Here is a 16965-nt window from a genome sequence, read left to right as displayed (position 1 = left end):
AGCCACAGTCTGGGCAGGTACACCAACCACGATTGGTCACCGTTGCTCCCGGCGTGTGAGTGCGTCCTCCCTTCCCTTACACCCTCTACTTCCTCCCCTCCTGTACTTCAAAGAGAGGAGAGCACACCTGAGTCGGGCAGCAAGCTTGGCACTTGGTGTACATGACTATTTCTATCTGCAGGTTCCTTCTTCCGCACCTCTTACCACACACGGCAACTCAAGCTAGAGTTTGCGTTCAGAGAGAGAGAGAGAGAGAGAGAGAGAGAGAGAGAGAGAGAGAGAGAGAGAGAGAGAGAGAGAGAGAGAGAGAGAGACTGCGAGTGACACAGAACCCATCAGAATACGGCAGAGGTGAGGCACAAGACCTCAGCTCAGCAGACAAAGGGGGTGGGTTCCTCCAGAAGGACGTCTGGGCTTTACATGAAGTGGATGGAATAACCCATAAAAGGGGGGAGGAGGGGAGTTATAATTAATGGTTCGCCATTTAGTTCTGGCTCATTAGGGATAATGATCCCCTGTCTCCTCGTCAGGGAGGGTCACCTAACCCCCTTTCGCTAAATTACAAGAGAAACGAGAAAGTTAGCCACTGTGTCAACCTTAGATCCTTAAGAAAACCTGGGCTCTGGGGCAACAGAACACGTCCTGTAATCATGTGATTACTAGGGTAAGTAATCATCAACGTGATGCACAATTCCTTTCATCGTCAGTCACAATTACAGATAACCTTCATGCCGTGTGCGACATTCACGCCATGCATGACGAACGGTTTTCGAGGAAATTATTATTATGTGTCTCTCACAGCCTCCAACATCCATTAGTATCATTCAGTTTACGTTCATCACAACTAGGAACAGAAGGAGGGAGGTAGCTAGGAGGGCCAGGGATGAACGGAGGGAAGGAGATAGCTGGGGAAAGATAATGAACGAATGGGAGTAGACGGAAGAAATGGTGGTGAGGCGAGGGTTTGAGGGTGTAGTGATGGGAGGAGAGGATGGTTGGAGGTGGAGTTTGAGATATTGAGGTAGACAAGACGCAAGTGTAGGCGAGTGGAGATGACATGGAGGTAGGACTACATGTCGTGGGAGAGGAAGAAGTAAGAGGAAATCATAATAGATGTGAGAGAGGGAAAGGCTGAGGAAGAGAGACGAGAAGAAGGGCTATGGTATACACTGCTACGATACAGGGTGACGGTAGATATCCCACAGCTACAGGAGGAAACAGACAGAGGTGCTAGGGAGGACAGAAACATAATCAGAGTTGAGGAGGAGCAGACGAGAGAGAGAGAAGAAATGTGAAAAAAAGACAGCAAGGAGAGAAAACATGAGCTGAGGAACAACATACAAAGAGATGGATAGACAGAGGATCCCAGAGGTATCAAGAAATATCAGGACTCCAGTTACTGAGGCTTTAACGTCCTAAGGAGTGGAGTAGAGGGGTTAAGATGTGGTGGATGATGAGAGAGTATATGATAGGGATACCAAAGGGGCTGTGAGGGAGGGACAGAGAGAGAGGAAGATGAGGAAGGGGACTCGGTAATGAGGCTAACAAAGCTCAGTGATAATGAGGATACCCGAGAAGCCGAAGCAATTAAAAAAAAAAGACTTATTAACAGCCTCTAATTAGTGAGCAACTCTACTGCCTCTAAACCCAAAGAGCTCTCTCACCACTCTTTGAACTACGGAGATCTTAAGGAACACTGATCTACAGGGTCGTGAGGGAGCTTTACCAGCCTCCTGATCTGGAAATATATCAAGCCCTTGGAGCCATAGGATCACTTCCAGGATGAGAGAGAGAGAGAGAGAGAGAGAGAGAGAGAGAGAGAGAGAGAGAGAGAGAGAGAGAGAGAGAGAGAGAGAGAGAGAGAGAGAGAGAGAGAGAGAGAGAGAGAGACGGGTTGTTGGCTTGTCCACAGACTTATCAAGGTGTTAAACAAAAGGAATCATGTTCAGCGATACAGCACCAAGCAACAGCAAAGCTGATGTACACACATACGAAAAGAAATACCCGCGAGGAAAGATCAATGGACAAATCTACTGAGAGCCCACCGCAAGGAACCAGTCTTCAAAGCCCTCACCGCAAGGAACCAGTCTCCAAAGACCCCACCGCAAGGAACCAGTCCTCCAAGACCCCACCTCAAAGAACCAGTCTCCAAGACCCCACCGCAAGGAACCAATTCTCAAAGAACCAACCTCAAAGAACCAGTCCTCCAAGACCCCACCGCAAGGAACCAGTCCTCCAAGAACCCACCTCAAAGAACCAGTCCTCCAAGACCCCACCGCAAGGAACCAACCAGTCCTCAAAGACCCCAACCTGAAGGAACCAGTCTTCTTCCTACCCCTGCCGACGGGGGCTTGTCGCTATCTTCGCTCTTAAATGTTGTCAGGAGGCGAACAACACCCTCCTGACGAAGGGCACCGGAGACCTATCACCCTTGTAGACCTGGCATTACGGGGTCGAATCTGAATTGCAAATACCTTTTCTTATACAGGAGGAGATAAAGGAAAGAAGGCAGAGATTGTTCGGTTGGTGTCCTGTCGGGTAATAGGGATCGGTGTAGGGAGAGAGAGAGAGAGAGAGAGAGAGAGAGAGAGAGAGAGAGAGAGAGAGAGAGAGAGAGAGAGAGAGAGAGAGAGAGAGAGAGAGAGAGAGAGAGAGAGAGAGAGAATATCTGCCGAGTATGGAAACGTTTCTGCTGTATAGGGAAACGTTCCTCCTCGGTAGGGAAAACGTTCCCTCGCTACAGTAGGCAACTATAACGTGTGATAAGTCTTAGGTTCCCTGACGCCAGGTTCCATTACAGAGAGCAGAGTATACGTAGATATTTGCAGACCACAACCCTTCGGATATTCATAGCTCTCACCTTCCAAATATTCCTAGTCTCAGAAGAAGAAAACGACTATTAAGCAAGACGGTACGACCCTTGAGCAAGACGGCGCGACCCTTGAACAAGACGGTACGACCCTTGAACAAGATGGTACGACCCTTGAGCCAGACGGTACGACCGTACGACCGTACGACCCTTAAACAAGACGGTACGATTCTTAAGCAAGACGGTACGACCCTTGAACAAGACGGTACGACCCTTGAGCCAGACGGTACGACCATACGACCCTTAAACAAGACGGTACGATCCTTAAGCAAGACGGTACGACCCTTGAACAAGACGGTACGACCCTTGAACAAGACGGTGCGACCCTTGAGCAAGACGGTGCAACCCTTGAGCAAGACGGTACAACCCTTGAGCAAGACCGTACGACCCTTAAGCAAGACGATACGACCCACGAGCAAGACGGCACGACCCTTGAGCAAGACGGTACGACCCTTGAGCAAGACGGTACGACCCTTAAACAAGACGATACGACCTTGTGGTATGACGGCGTGACTTATAAAAGCAAAACCACCATCTCCATGGGCCATAGTCGTATTTCAAGGTCGTAACTATCGTACTCAAGATGTGGTACCGTTGTATATCAAAAGCAACACCATTATTTTGAAGTACTGTACTTATCATGCTTTAAGGGTCAGTTATAATCCCGAAGTACACCACAAACTGGAGACGAGTACATATATTCCGCTGTGACACCATCTGACCATGCCTTACTACAACCCAACATTATAGATTTCTATAACCCAGCTCTATAGATTTCTATACGCTGCCCGCCTTAATGGAAATTATTTCTTGACTCTATAAAACAAAAAACAAAAAATGCCAGAAAAGGAATTCAGTCATGAGGAACACAACTCTATTCCGATTCGATTCGTTCCCAAAGCAATCCAATCTCATCTTCCTCCTCCCCTCCAAGACGCCAGGAGGCACCGAGATGAAGCCAAGATTCCCCAGACTGGGGCGCAAAAATCAACTGCCCATCTGGGCTAACCAACACCGGCACTGGACTACAGTCGGCGGCCTGATCTAATTTCCTCGTAATTATGGCCAAGCTGGAGGAGGGAGTAGCTGGGAGTGGGGAATGGCGAGGGTGGGCGGGCGGCGCGCAGGGCTAGGAGGTTGGCACGTGCTGCCGACGTTAACGTAATTTACAGTGGGTCGGGTGGGCAGCTGGTGGGGCGCCCTCTCTCTCTCTCTCTCTCTCTCTCTCTCCACGGTGGCGGTTCCACCGTCCAGCCCCTTAGCTGTACAGCCTGGTGTAGAGGGAGGTGCCACAGCCTTGTGTAGAGGGAGGTGCCACAGCCTGGTGTAGAGGGAGGTGCCACAGCCTGGTGTAGAGGGAGGTGCCACAGCCTGGTGTAGAGGGAGGTGCCACAGCCTTGTGTAGAGGGAGGTGCCACAGCCTGGTGTAGAGGAAGGCACCACAGCCTGGTGTAGAGGGAGGTGCCACAGCCTGGTGTAGAGGGAGGTGCCACAGCCTGGTGTAGAAGGTGATACACAGATGGTGATTTTGGTGCTTCCTCTTGGTGTCTGTCTGTGTTGCCGTTGTGTAACAGATGGTCGAACTCACTTCGATGTTGCACTGTCAGGTTTCCCTCACTTGATGGTCATACTGTCTAGTCGGAGTGTGAGGGCAGATGTGTGTGTGTGTGTGTGTGTGTGTGTGTGTGTGTGTGTGTGTGTGTGTGTGTGTGTGTGTGTGTGTGCCAGGACCTCCTACCTTGCACCAAGTATGGCCTTCACTCCTGTCTTGCCCCGGCCCGCCCCGCCCCGCCCCGGTCACAGCATCCTCACCCCCGCCCCTTGGCCTCACCAGCGGACACACTACTCATATATTCTCCTCCTCCCTCCGCCCCGAGTGCCAGGGGGGAGGCGGAAGTACGATTGGTCGTTACTCCCTCGGTGTGTCATGCATATACTCGCCCCTGCCTCCGCCCTCGGCTATCCTTCACCACCCTCCCTCCTCCTCCACCCCACCCCACCCCGAACGTAATGGAGACCCTCTCAAATTCGCCTTTTAAAAAGTTTTTCCCAAAATTTTAAAAAACGATGAAAATATGGACGCGGTCTTTACCTTGTGTGTGTGTGTGTGTGTGTGTGTGTGTGTGTGTGTGTGTGTGTGTGTGTGTGTGCGTGCATAATTTACATGTTTCGTGTGTGTGTCTCTTTCGCCCATTAGGATCTAAGTCACATCTTCTACAGGAGAACATGTTATTCTTGATGACCAGTGTGGGTCCACCACACCAACTGCTGGTGTGGGAGGCGACCCACACACCACTCCACGTGAGCCTAGCGAGGCCACACAGACACACAAACACATAACACACGTGCTCCCGGCCAGCTCAAGCGACGCTACCAACAGTAATCGGGAAACGTGGAAGAAAAGGAAGACCCACAGTGGTAATGGTTGATATATAACACGTCTCGGTATCTGAGACGGGGGTTGTATGGGGGTTCACATTCTCTGGGGTCAATATCAGGGGGTTTATGGTTAAGTGTTGATGTACTGGTTCTCATTCAGTCAGTCCGATCCATTCTCAGGGGGTCAGTTCACCCTATTCTCTGGGGGAGGGTCCGCCACATTCTCAGGGGTCAGTCCATCCCATTCTCTGGGGACGGTTCGCCACATTCTCTGAGGTTTAGTCCAACCTCTTCGCTTGGGTCAGTCTACCACACTGTAGGGTTAGACCATGCAATTCTCCGGAGAATTCCAGTCAATTCTCTGGGGTTAGTATGGTGGGGGTCATACCAGCTAGGGGTCACACTAACTGGGGGTCACTGTTCCGGATTAAGTTCTCTGGGGTTAGTGAGTGTGAACACACTGACTTAATGACGTCTCACTTTCAGGATACGATTCTTCACTCTCTGGGGTCAAACCATCACATTTTTTTTCTTGGGGTCAGTATATCCCCACTCTCCGGGGGTCACTGGGGGGGCTGGACGTGCCTATAAAAGGCGTTCTCTCCCCTCCCCGTGATGGGTGTTCGGGGTGGGGAGAGGGGAGCAAATATTGACAACCATAATAATGACGTAGTGGGGGAGAGAGGAGAAGTTAGGGAGCCTGGCTGACCCCAAACCTCTCTTCCCTGACGACCGCCACACCCAGGGGTTCCAAGGCTGCGCTACACTCAGTAGCAGGGGCAGGAGGGTCTCTCCTCCCTTGAAGCGAGTTCTATGACGAGGATGTAGTCAAAGGTGGCTCTTTACAGACACACACACACACACACACACACACACACACACACACACACACACACACATGCACAGATATATATATCTGGCTAAAAAAAAATATAAAAATATATATATATATATCTGGCTAAAAAAAATAATAAAAAAAAAAAACGAGAGGGGAGGATTTCCAGCCCCCCGCTCCCTCCCCTTTTAGTCGCCTTCTACGACACGCAGGGAATACGTGGGAAGTATTCTTTCTCCCCTATCCCCAGGGATATATATATATATATATATATATATATATATATATATATATATATATATATATATATATATATATATATATATATATATATAATACTACACAATTGCAATCTCAACGAAAAAATTATGGTAAACTTGTCGACGGTAAAATCAGATTCAAATCCCATTAACACAGTATTGCGAAAAGAATTTGAAAACATAATCTTGTTTGAAACAATTGTTTTCTGAGGTCAGTACCCGACTTGCCCAGACACTCAGTAATCCACTGATGGTTTTACTCAAACCTTCACAAGTTAAGCGTAGAACTTCAGGTATATAGCGAACGTGTACCCGTGACTACCAGCCACTGGTGAGGGTTAGACCTTACTTCTTCTGGCAGATATAATGGTCATTTGGCCTTTGCTAGGTGACGTCACATGTGTGTGTGTGTGTGTGTGTGTGTGTGTGTGTGTGTGTGTGTGTGTGTGTGCGAACGCACCATGGGTCCACACACAGGACAATGTACCTCACGGTGCTGAGCCAGTATGTGAGGGTGTACCATGGCCTTACAGACAGACAGACAAAACAAGACAAGACAGACCACACAATACAACCAGTAAAGACTCAAAAATTAAGTTGATGCAGACGGTTGATGCAGACACAGTACAGTAATATAAGTTATACGACAGACAATATTGAAGAAATGGAGGCCCCCAGGAGTGTGAAACTCACCCTATATTAGAACAGTACAAACAGGTAATTACACTTGTACACACACGGTCATCAAACCACACCTGTACACAAAGGGTCAGACAGACTGAACGGGGTAGGTTGGATATGCATATCCGTACCCTCCTGCGTTGTATGTCTTCCAGCATCTCTTGCCTCCCTCCCTCGTATTCATCTCATGACTCACACAACTCATCTTGAGGAAGCCCCAAAGGGCCCCTTTCCCGCTGTGGTAAATCTCGGATATATTCTGATTATCACCCACGACAGACAAATATCACCATGCATCTTCATTCTCCGCGAAATGAGATTCTTTCTTTTTGTTCCTTTGTAATCTGACTTCAGCAGATCCGAAACAGAAGATATGTTGAAGTGTGCGTGTGTGTGTGTGTGTGTGTGTGTGTGTGTGTGTGTGTGTGTGTGTACCTGTAGGATTATATACGCATCCTGTTGCTCCCTAGCACATCCTCCGTTCAGTAAACGTCTTGAATATATTCATCCAATCATCTACACAACAGGGGCAACGAATTTGTGTTTCCAATCATCCCCAAATGGTGAAAATAGATGTATAGGCATCTAGAGGCAACACTTGCTCCCGGTTCCACTATACCGGTTCTATGGTGCATGATCCACCCCGGTAAGTCTTGGTGAGTAATGATCCACCCCGGTAAGTCTTGGTGAGTAATGATCCACCCCGGTAAGTCTTGGTGAGGGATGATCCACCACGGTAAGTCTTGGTGAGGGATGATCCACCCCGGTAAGTCTTGGTGAGGAATGATCCACCCCGGTAAGTCTTGGTGGGGAGTGATCCACCTCGGTAAGTCTTGGTGGGGAGTGATCCACCCCGGTAAGTCTTGGTGAGGGAGGGAATGATGGCTGGGAGACAGAGGGGTTCTGTGAACGGCACAGTGTGAACGGTGTAATAAAACGGAGTTTTTAAAAAAAATTCGTCCGGTAAAGTTGCTATCAAAGGTGAGGAAAACAGTTGCATGAGCGGTAGAGTGAAGGGTGTAGAGTGAAGAGCAGCGTGTAGCGTAGAGTGAACGTTGTAAGAGGGAGACTGTGAATGACACTGCCCTAACACAGCCACCCAGTCTGAGGCATCGCAACTCAACAGCATCGACGAAGACTGGAAGTGACAACAAACTCATCCTTGTGTAGCTCAGGAAAGAATAGAAGCCAGCAACATAGTCTAGCATTGGTAATGACCGGACAACGTACCATGGGAACTACAAAATCCTTGGCCACACACTGACATAAAGAAGATTGGTTGTAGAACTCACCAACAACAAAACATTATAATGTAAAGTAGTCCTGGGCAGTCTGTACAGATTATGGCAACTTCTAAAGAGGAGAAAAGATGCACTCGTAAAGGCTATGACCTTACTTATATTGACCTACCCCCTACTGTCCACACATCCCGCCTCTAAACCAGCCAAAACTACAAAAATACATAAGGCTCTGCCTTTCGTTACCAGTGATAAACATACCCCAACGTCGTAAAATACAAAAGAACATAAACTTCTCAAAACCAACTGGGACATAAGTAAGGCAACGTTACGAATATATCTTGCACAAACTAGGGGACAACGGAGGCACCGACTTTAAACTTATCCAAGACTTCGACGGCAGCAAAATATTCTTCCTAAACCATCAGACACACACACACACACACACATACACACACACACACAGACACACACACAGACACACACACGCCACGTCTGCCGTGGGTATATAAACAAAGCACCAGATATACGTATCGAGAAAACCACTCCCACACTTCAGTCGGAAAAACATAACGCCATCTGTTTCTCCACCTTCAAATGTCCAACTCACTTCCTTCTTTCCTACCTCCTACCCCCTCTTACAACCCCACTGATAAAATACACCATTCCTTACCATTAGGCGGGAGACAACAAGCGCAATAACAATGGTATATTTCCACCATAACACTGAGAATTGTGGTGGTAGTTAGGTGGTGTTTCATAGGTTCCGTGGATTGTGTGTTTGTGGCGCGTCTACTGTCATGCGTTTATTACTGCTACGCTTTCTCTGATCTACATAACCCTCCACACTGCCCTCTTATCTTTTATCGTAGGATTACTTAGGCTCATCATATCTTGATAGCATTAATCTAAATCACTTCAATTAAGCGTCAGGAGTCCAATGATATACTTTTCTTTCACTTCTATGAATTAATGTTGTGGTGCCCCTAAAGTATATCATTATCCTTCTACTTTTTCTCCTCTTTCGCTTTCTCTACCTTTCTCTCAGTCTTTCTTTCTCCCCCTATCTTTCTCTTGCCACCTCACTTATTGTTCTACTCTCCCTCCACACATCATCAGCTCCATTCTCTGTTACCCAGTATATCAAATTCATCATTTTTATACCATTTCCCCTCCATTACCTCCAACCTTAGATATACATTATTCACTTTTTCTCTTCTCTATTCACCCCATTTCAACCTCGTTCTACCTCATTGATCTATCTCTCTCTCCTCCTGTACTACCACTTTACACATGTAAGCGCATATCATCCCCTCCAAGACTACCTCCATTACATATATATATATATATATATATATATATATATATATATATATATATATATATATATATATATACTTTCTCAGCAAATATATTTTAGCGCGCGTGAGGCCGGAGTCAGACACATTGTCAACACAATTTTCAAATAATTTCCTGGCACTTGGCTGGGTCTCTTGTGTTACCCGCTGCGTAAAACATCTATTTGTAAGAATTCCCTCACAGGTGAGCGGCTTCCAAAGGGAGTGTGATGGCGCGAGAGAACAGTGCCACAGGATATCGCAAGGCAGATGGAATTCTCGCGGGAGGAATGGAATTTTATTCTGGACTTATTGGCAAAGCCGCCAGCTTCTTTCATAGGTAAAGAACAGTGTCTGTATTTACGAGTATGCCCACAGGCAGGCCTGCATTCAGAAAGAGAAACTCGACTCCATTCACTTGTGTGAGTGACTCTGTACGTTCACATTCAAGAACGCCGTGTGCGCTTAAACGTCAGAACGGCGTCTTGAAAACGTAGGTTCACTTTTTTGATATGATAAAGTCTGTCTCAATTTGCTTGATGACAGGGTTAAGACAGAGGCTAATATTAATGTGTGAAAATGGGCTCAACAACATGACATGCGAAATGAGATTTATTCTAAATCATCTTGTTGCTTCGTAAACTTCGAAGCATCTCGCCATTTCGTCAACTTCGAAACATCTTGTTGCTTCGCCAGCTTCGAAGCATCTTGGTGCTTCACCTACGACCCATCTCGCAATTTCCTCAACTTCGACCCATCTCGCTGCTTCGCCATCTAAGCCCACATCTTTTATTTTTCCAAAGACTTCGAACCGATCTTCTTACTCCGTCATGTTCCATCTTTCTTTTTTTCCCCTCTGAACATCGAAACATCTCGCTGGTTTGTCAACGTCAGACGGAGCTCATCTCGCTCCCAATTCTAGCTTTCCCAACTAGTTCCCAAACGCAGATAATCATGTTGGTTCCATGAACTTCACGTATTTCACCCACTCCCATCATTCAAATAATCAGCGTCCCCAACCAACATTTTTACATACTACTTATTTCTTATAATTGAATCCCAAATATATTTCCCAAAAAATATATATGCAAAATGCTAATACAGAACATGGCTGCCGATCTTTTACCAATACTTTGGAAAGAATCAAATCAACGAACACGGGAATGAATTATGAATGAGCAAGGACCTCCTCACGCCAGGGTAATGATGGACCCAGCGGTAGAGGGCGCCCAAGGGCATAGCTGATGGCCTTTTTAGACTAAAAAAAAACTCATGGTCATTTACTATCTAGATGACTCCCAGCTCTGACTTTGATTTCTATCCCCCTCTATCCTAAAAAGGAGGGAGGGAAGACCTCGTATTGATTGAAGTCGGGATGGGAACTCCATCATGCATGCGAGCCATCTCGTGAAAGGGGGCCATCCCCTGACCTGGAAACTGATGCCAGACATCAAACACCCAAGTCTACTACAATTGTTTACCTTCAGACTCGTTTCTCGTCAAATGGTTGGCCATGAGTCTCAAAGATCCCGCCGCCTGCCACGTGTCTCCCTCCTCCCCCTCATCCAGTCGCTCTTGCCTTGACACAGATTAGGAAGGATTGGCACTACAGACGAACAGGATATCAAAAATTGACATGAGAGATTGGAGTTGAGGGGGGCCCGTCGAGAAGGGGTTGGGGGGTCAGAGTTGGTGGGTAGTGATACTGGCGGTGGTGCTTTTTGGCAAATAAGGGAGAGAGAGAGAGAGAGAGAGAGAGAGAGAGAGAGAGAGAGAGAGAGAGAGAGAGAGAGAGAGAGAGAGAGAGAGAGAGAGAGAGAGAGAGAGAGAGAGAGGGGGGGGGGAAGGAAAAGAGACACATGGTGGAAAGGTTAAGTCATGCCAAGGAGAAAAATGAAATGGAAATGTATGGGTAAGAAAAAGAAAATTATTCTTCGTGTCTTTTTTTTTTCAACCTTTATTTCTTTTTTTCCATTCCAAACCATGGTACCCCATATAACCTCTCTACTTGTAACTATCAGCCAATTCTTTCTTATTCTGACGAAAAATAGACAGCACCAAACAGCTCACATCTTGGTAACTCTACATCACATGTGATGAATTTGTCAAAAAAAAAAGGAAAGAAAAAAATGAACCAACATATTTTCCAAAGTGATGCTCCAAATGTCGGCCATTCCACCATTTGAATACCAAAGTACCATAACCTTACATCAACGGTTAGGGTAAATATATATATATATATATATATATATATATATATATATATATATATATATATATATATATATATATATATATATATATATATATACACACACTAAAAGCATCTACTGAAGGAACGGGTGTCTGGCATCCATGTTCTAAGCATTTACAGTGAACGGTACTGGAGGTGATATTTACACCGAGTGTTTACAACGCTGTTTTACATACACACACACACACACACACACACACACACACACAGCCCCCCGCCCCCTCCCCTTTTATCCCTTCTAGACACGCAGGGAATACGTGGAAGTATTCTTTCTCCCCTATCCCCGGGGTTAATATAATATATAAATATATAAATATATAATATATAATATAATATTATATATAAATATATATAAAATACTACAAATTTGCAATCCAACAAAAAAATTTATGGTAAACTTGTCGACGGTAAAATAAATTCAAATCCCATTAACACAGTATTGCAAAAAGGGAATTTTGAAAACATAATCTTGTTTGAAACAATTTTTTTCTGAGGCAGTCCCCCGACTTCCCAACACTCTAATCCACTGATGGTTTTACTCAAACCTTCACAAGTTAAGCGTAGAACTTCAGGTATATACGACGTGACCCGTGACTACCGCCACGGGTGGGGGTTTAGACCTTACTTCTTCTGGCAGATAAATGGTCATTTGGCCTTTGCTAGGTACGTCACATGTGTGTTTTGTGTGTGTGTGGGGTGTTGTGGGGTGTGTGTGTGTGGTGTGCGAACGCACCATGGGTCCACACACAGGACAATTTCCCTCACGTCTGACCCCGTATGTGGGGTGACCACCTTACAGACAACGAAAAAACAAGACAAGACAGACCAAAAACAATACAACCAGAAAGACTCAAAAATTAAGTTAGCAGAGGGTTTTGATGCGACACAGTACAAAAATATAAGTTATACACAGACAAAGAAAAAAAAGGGGGCCCCCCGGGATTGAAAACTCACCCTATTTTAAAAACAGACAAACAGGTAATTACACTTTACACAAGGGTCATAAAACCACACCGTACAAAAAAGGGTCAGACAACTAAAGGGGGTAGGTTGGATATGCATATCCGTACCCCCCTGGTTGTATGTCTTCCAGTTTCCTTGCCTCCCTCCCTCGTATTCATCTCATGACTCACACAACCATTTTGAGGAACCCCCAAAAGGGGCCCTTTTTCCCCGTTTGGGTAAATCTCGGATATATTCTGATTATCCCCCCCACGACAGACAAATATACCATGCATCTTCATTCTCCGCAAAAATAAATTTCTTTCTTTTTGTTCCTTTGTAATCTGACTTAGCAGATCCAAAACAGAAGATATGTTGAAGTGTGCGTGTGGGGTGTGTGTGTGTGTGTGTGTGTGTGTGTGTGTGTGTGTGTACCTGTAGGATTATATACGCATCCTGTTGCTCCCTAGCACATCCTCCGTTCAGTAAACGTCTTGAATATATTCATCCAATCATCTACACAACAGGGGCAACGAATTTGTGTTTCCAATCATCCCCAAATGGTGAAAATAGATGTATAGCATCTAAGGCAACACTTGCTCCCGGTTCCACTATACCGGTTCTATGGTGCATGATCCACCCCGGTAAGTCTTGGTGAGTAATGATCCACCCCGGTAAGTCTTGGTGAGTAATGATCCACCCCGGGTAAGTCTTGGTGAGGGATGATCCACCACGGTAAGTCTTGGTGAGGGATGATCCACCCCGGTAAAGTCTTGGTGAGGAATGATCCACCCCGGTAAGTCTTGGGGGGAGTGATCCACCTGGGTAAGTCTTGGTGGGGAGTGATCCACCCCGGTAAAGTCTTGGTGAGGAGGGAATGATGGCTGGGAGACAGAGGGGTTCTGTGAACGGCACAGTGTGAACGGTGTAAAAAAACGGAGTTTTTAAAAAAAATTCGCCCGGGAAAAGTTGCTATCAAAGGTGAGGAAAACAGTTGCATAGCGGTAGAGTGAAGGGTGTAGAGTGAAGAGCAGCGTGTAGCGTAGAGTGAACGTTGTAAGAGGGAGACTGTGAATGACACTGCCCTAACACAGCCACCCAGTCTGAGGCATCGCAACTCAACAGCATCGACGAAGACTGGAAGTGACAACAAACTCATCCTTGTGTAGCTCAGGAAAGAATAGAAGCCAGCAACATAGTCTAGCATTGGTAATGACCGGACAACGTACCATGGGAACTACAAAAACTGGGCCACACACTGACATAAAGAAGATTGGTTGTAGAACTCACCAACAACAAAACATTATAAAGAAAGTAGTCCTGGGCAGTCTGTACAGATTATGGCAACTTCTAAAGAGGAGAAAAGATGCACTCGTAAAGGCTATGACCTTACTTATATTGACCTACCCCTACTGTCCACACATCCCGCCTCTAAACCACCAAAACTACAAAAATACATAAGGCTCTGCCTTTCGTTACCAGTGATAAACATACCCCAACGTCGTAAAATACAAAAGAACATAAACTTCTCAAAACCAACTGGGACATAAGTAAGGCAACGTTACGAATATATCTTGCACAAACTAGGGGACAACGGAGGCACCGACTTTAAACTTATCCAAGACTTCGACGGCAGCAAAATATTCTTCCTAAACCATCAGACACACACACACACACACACATACACACACCACACACAGACACACACACAGACACACACACGCCACGTCTGCCGTGGGTATATAAACAAAGCACCAGATATACGTATCGAGAAAACCACTCCCACACTTCAGTCGGAAAAACATAACGCCATCTGTTTCTCCACCTTCAAATGTCCAACTCACTTCCTTCTTTCCTACCTCCTACCCCCTCTTACAACCCCACTGATAAAATACACCATTCCTTACCATTAGGCGGGAGACAACAAGCGCAATAACAATGGTATATTTCCACCATAACACTGAGAATTGTGGTGGTAGTTAGGTGGTGTTTCATAGGTTCCGTGGATTGTGTGTTTGTGGCGCGTCTACTGTCATGCGTTTATTACTGCTACGCTTTCTCTGATCTACATAACCCTCCACACTGCCCTCTTATCTTTTATCGTAGGATTACTTAGGCTCATCATATCTTGATAGCATTAATCTAAATCACTTCAATTAAGCGTCAGGAGTCCAATGATATACTTTTCTTTCACTTCTATGAATTAATGTTGTGGTGCCCCTAAAGTATATCATTATCCTTCTACTTTTTCTCCTCTTTCGCTTTCTCTACCTTTCTCTCAGTCTTTCTTTCTCCCCCTATCTTTCTCTTGCCACCTCACTTATTGTTCTACTCTCCCTCCACACATCATCAGCTCCATTCTCTGTTACCCAGTATATCAAATTCATCATTTTTATACCATTTCCCCTCCATTACCTCCAACCTTAGATATACATTATTCACTTTTCTCTTCTCTATTCACCCCATTTCAACCTCGTTCTACCTCATTGATCTATCTCTCTCTCCTCCTGTACTACCACTTTACACATGTAAGCGCATATCATCCCCTCCAAGACTACCTCCATTACATATATATATATATATATATATATATATATATATATATATATATATATATATATATATATATACTTTCTCAGCAAATATATTTTAGCGCGCGTGAGGCCGGAGTCAGACACATTGTCAACACAATTTTCAAATAATTTCCTGGCACTTGGCTGGGTCTCTTGTGTTACCCGCTGCGTAAAACATCTATTTGTAAGAATTCCCTCACAGGTGAGCGGCTTCCAAAGGGAGTGTGATGGCGCGAGAGAACAGTGCCACAGGATATCGCAAGGCAGATGGAATTCTCGCGGGAGGAATGGAATTTTATTCTGGACTTATTGGCAAAGCCGCCAGCTTCTTTCATAGGTAAAGAACAGTGTCTGTATTTACGAGTATGCCCACAGGCAGGCCTGCATTCAGAAAGAGAAACTCGACTCCATTCACTTGTGTGAGTGACTCTGTACGTTCACATTCAAGAACGCCGTGTGCGCTTAAACGTCAGAACGGCGTCTTGAAAACGTAGGTTCACTTTTTTGATATGATAAAGTCTGTCTCAATTTGCTTGATGACAGGGTTAAGACAGAGGCTAATATTAATGTGTGAAAATGGGCTCAACAACATGACATGCGAAATGAGATTTATTCTAAATCATCTTGTTGCTTCGTAAACTTCGAAGCATCTCGCCATTTCGTCAACTTCGAAACATCTTGTTGCTTCGCCAGCTTCGAAGCATCTTGGTGCTTCACCTACGACCCATCTCGCAATTTCCTCAACTTCGACCCATCTCGCTGCTTCGCCATCTAAGCCCACATCTTTTATTTTTCCAAAGACTTCGAACCGATCTTCTTACTCCGTCATGTTCCATCTTTCTTTTTTTCCCCTCTGAACATCGAAACATCTCGCTGGTTTGTCAACGTCAGACGGAGCTCATCTCGCTCCCAATTCTAGCTTTCCCAACTAGTTCCCAAACGCAGATAATCATGTTGGTTCCATGAACTTCACGTATTTCACCCACTCCCATCATTCAAATAATCAGCGTCCCCAACCAACATTTTTACATACTACTTATTTCTTATAATTGAATCCCAAATATATTTCCCAAAAAATATATATGCAAAATGCTAATACAGAACATGGCTGCCGATCTTTTACCAATACTTTGGAAAGAATCAAATCAACGAACACGGGAATGAATTATGAATGAGCAAGGACCTCCTCACGCCAGGGTAATGATGGACCCAGCGGTAGAGGGCGCCCAAGGGCATAGCTGATGGCCTTTTTAGACTAAAAAAAAACTCATGGTCATTTACTATCTAGATGACTCCCAGCTCTGACTTTGATTTCTATCCCCCTCTATCCTAAAAAGGAGGGAGGGAAGACCTCGTATTGATTGAAGTCGGGATGGGAACTCCATCATGCATGCGAGCCATCTCGTGAAAGGGGGCCATCCCCTGACCTGGAAACTGATGCCAGACATCAAACACCCAAGTCTACTACAATTGTTTACCTTCAGACTCGTTTCTCGTCAAATGGTTGGCCATGAGTCTCAAAGATCCCGCCGCCTGCCACGTGTCTCCCTCCTCCCCCTCATCCAGTCGCTCTTGCCTTGACACAGATTAGGAAGGA

This window comes from Panulirus ornatus, chromosome 23, assembly GCF_036320965.1.
Source record: "Panulirus ornatus isolate Po-2019 chromosome 23, ASM3632096v1, whole genome shotgun sequence".
NCBI classification, from domain to species: domain Eukaryota; kingdom Metazoa; phylum Arthropoda; class Malacostraca; order Decapoda; family Palinuridae; genus Panulirus; species Panulirus ornatus.
Note: the sequence above shows the minus strand (reverse complement) of the source record.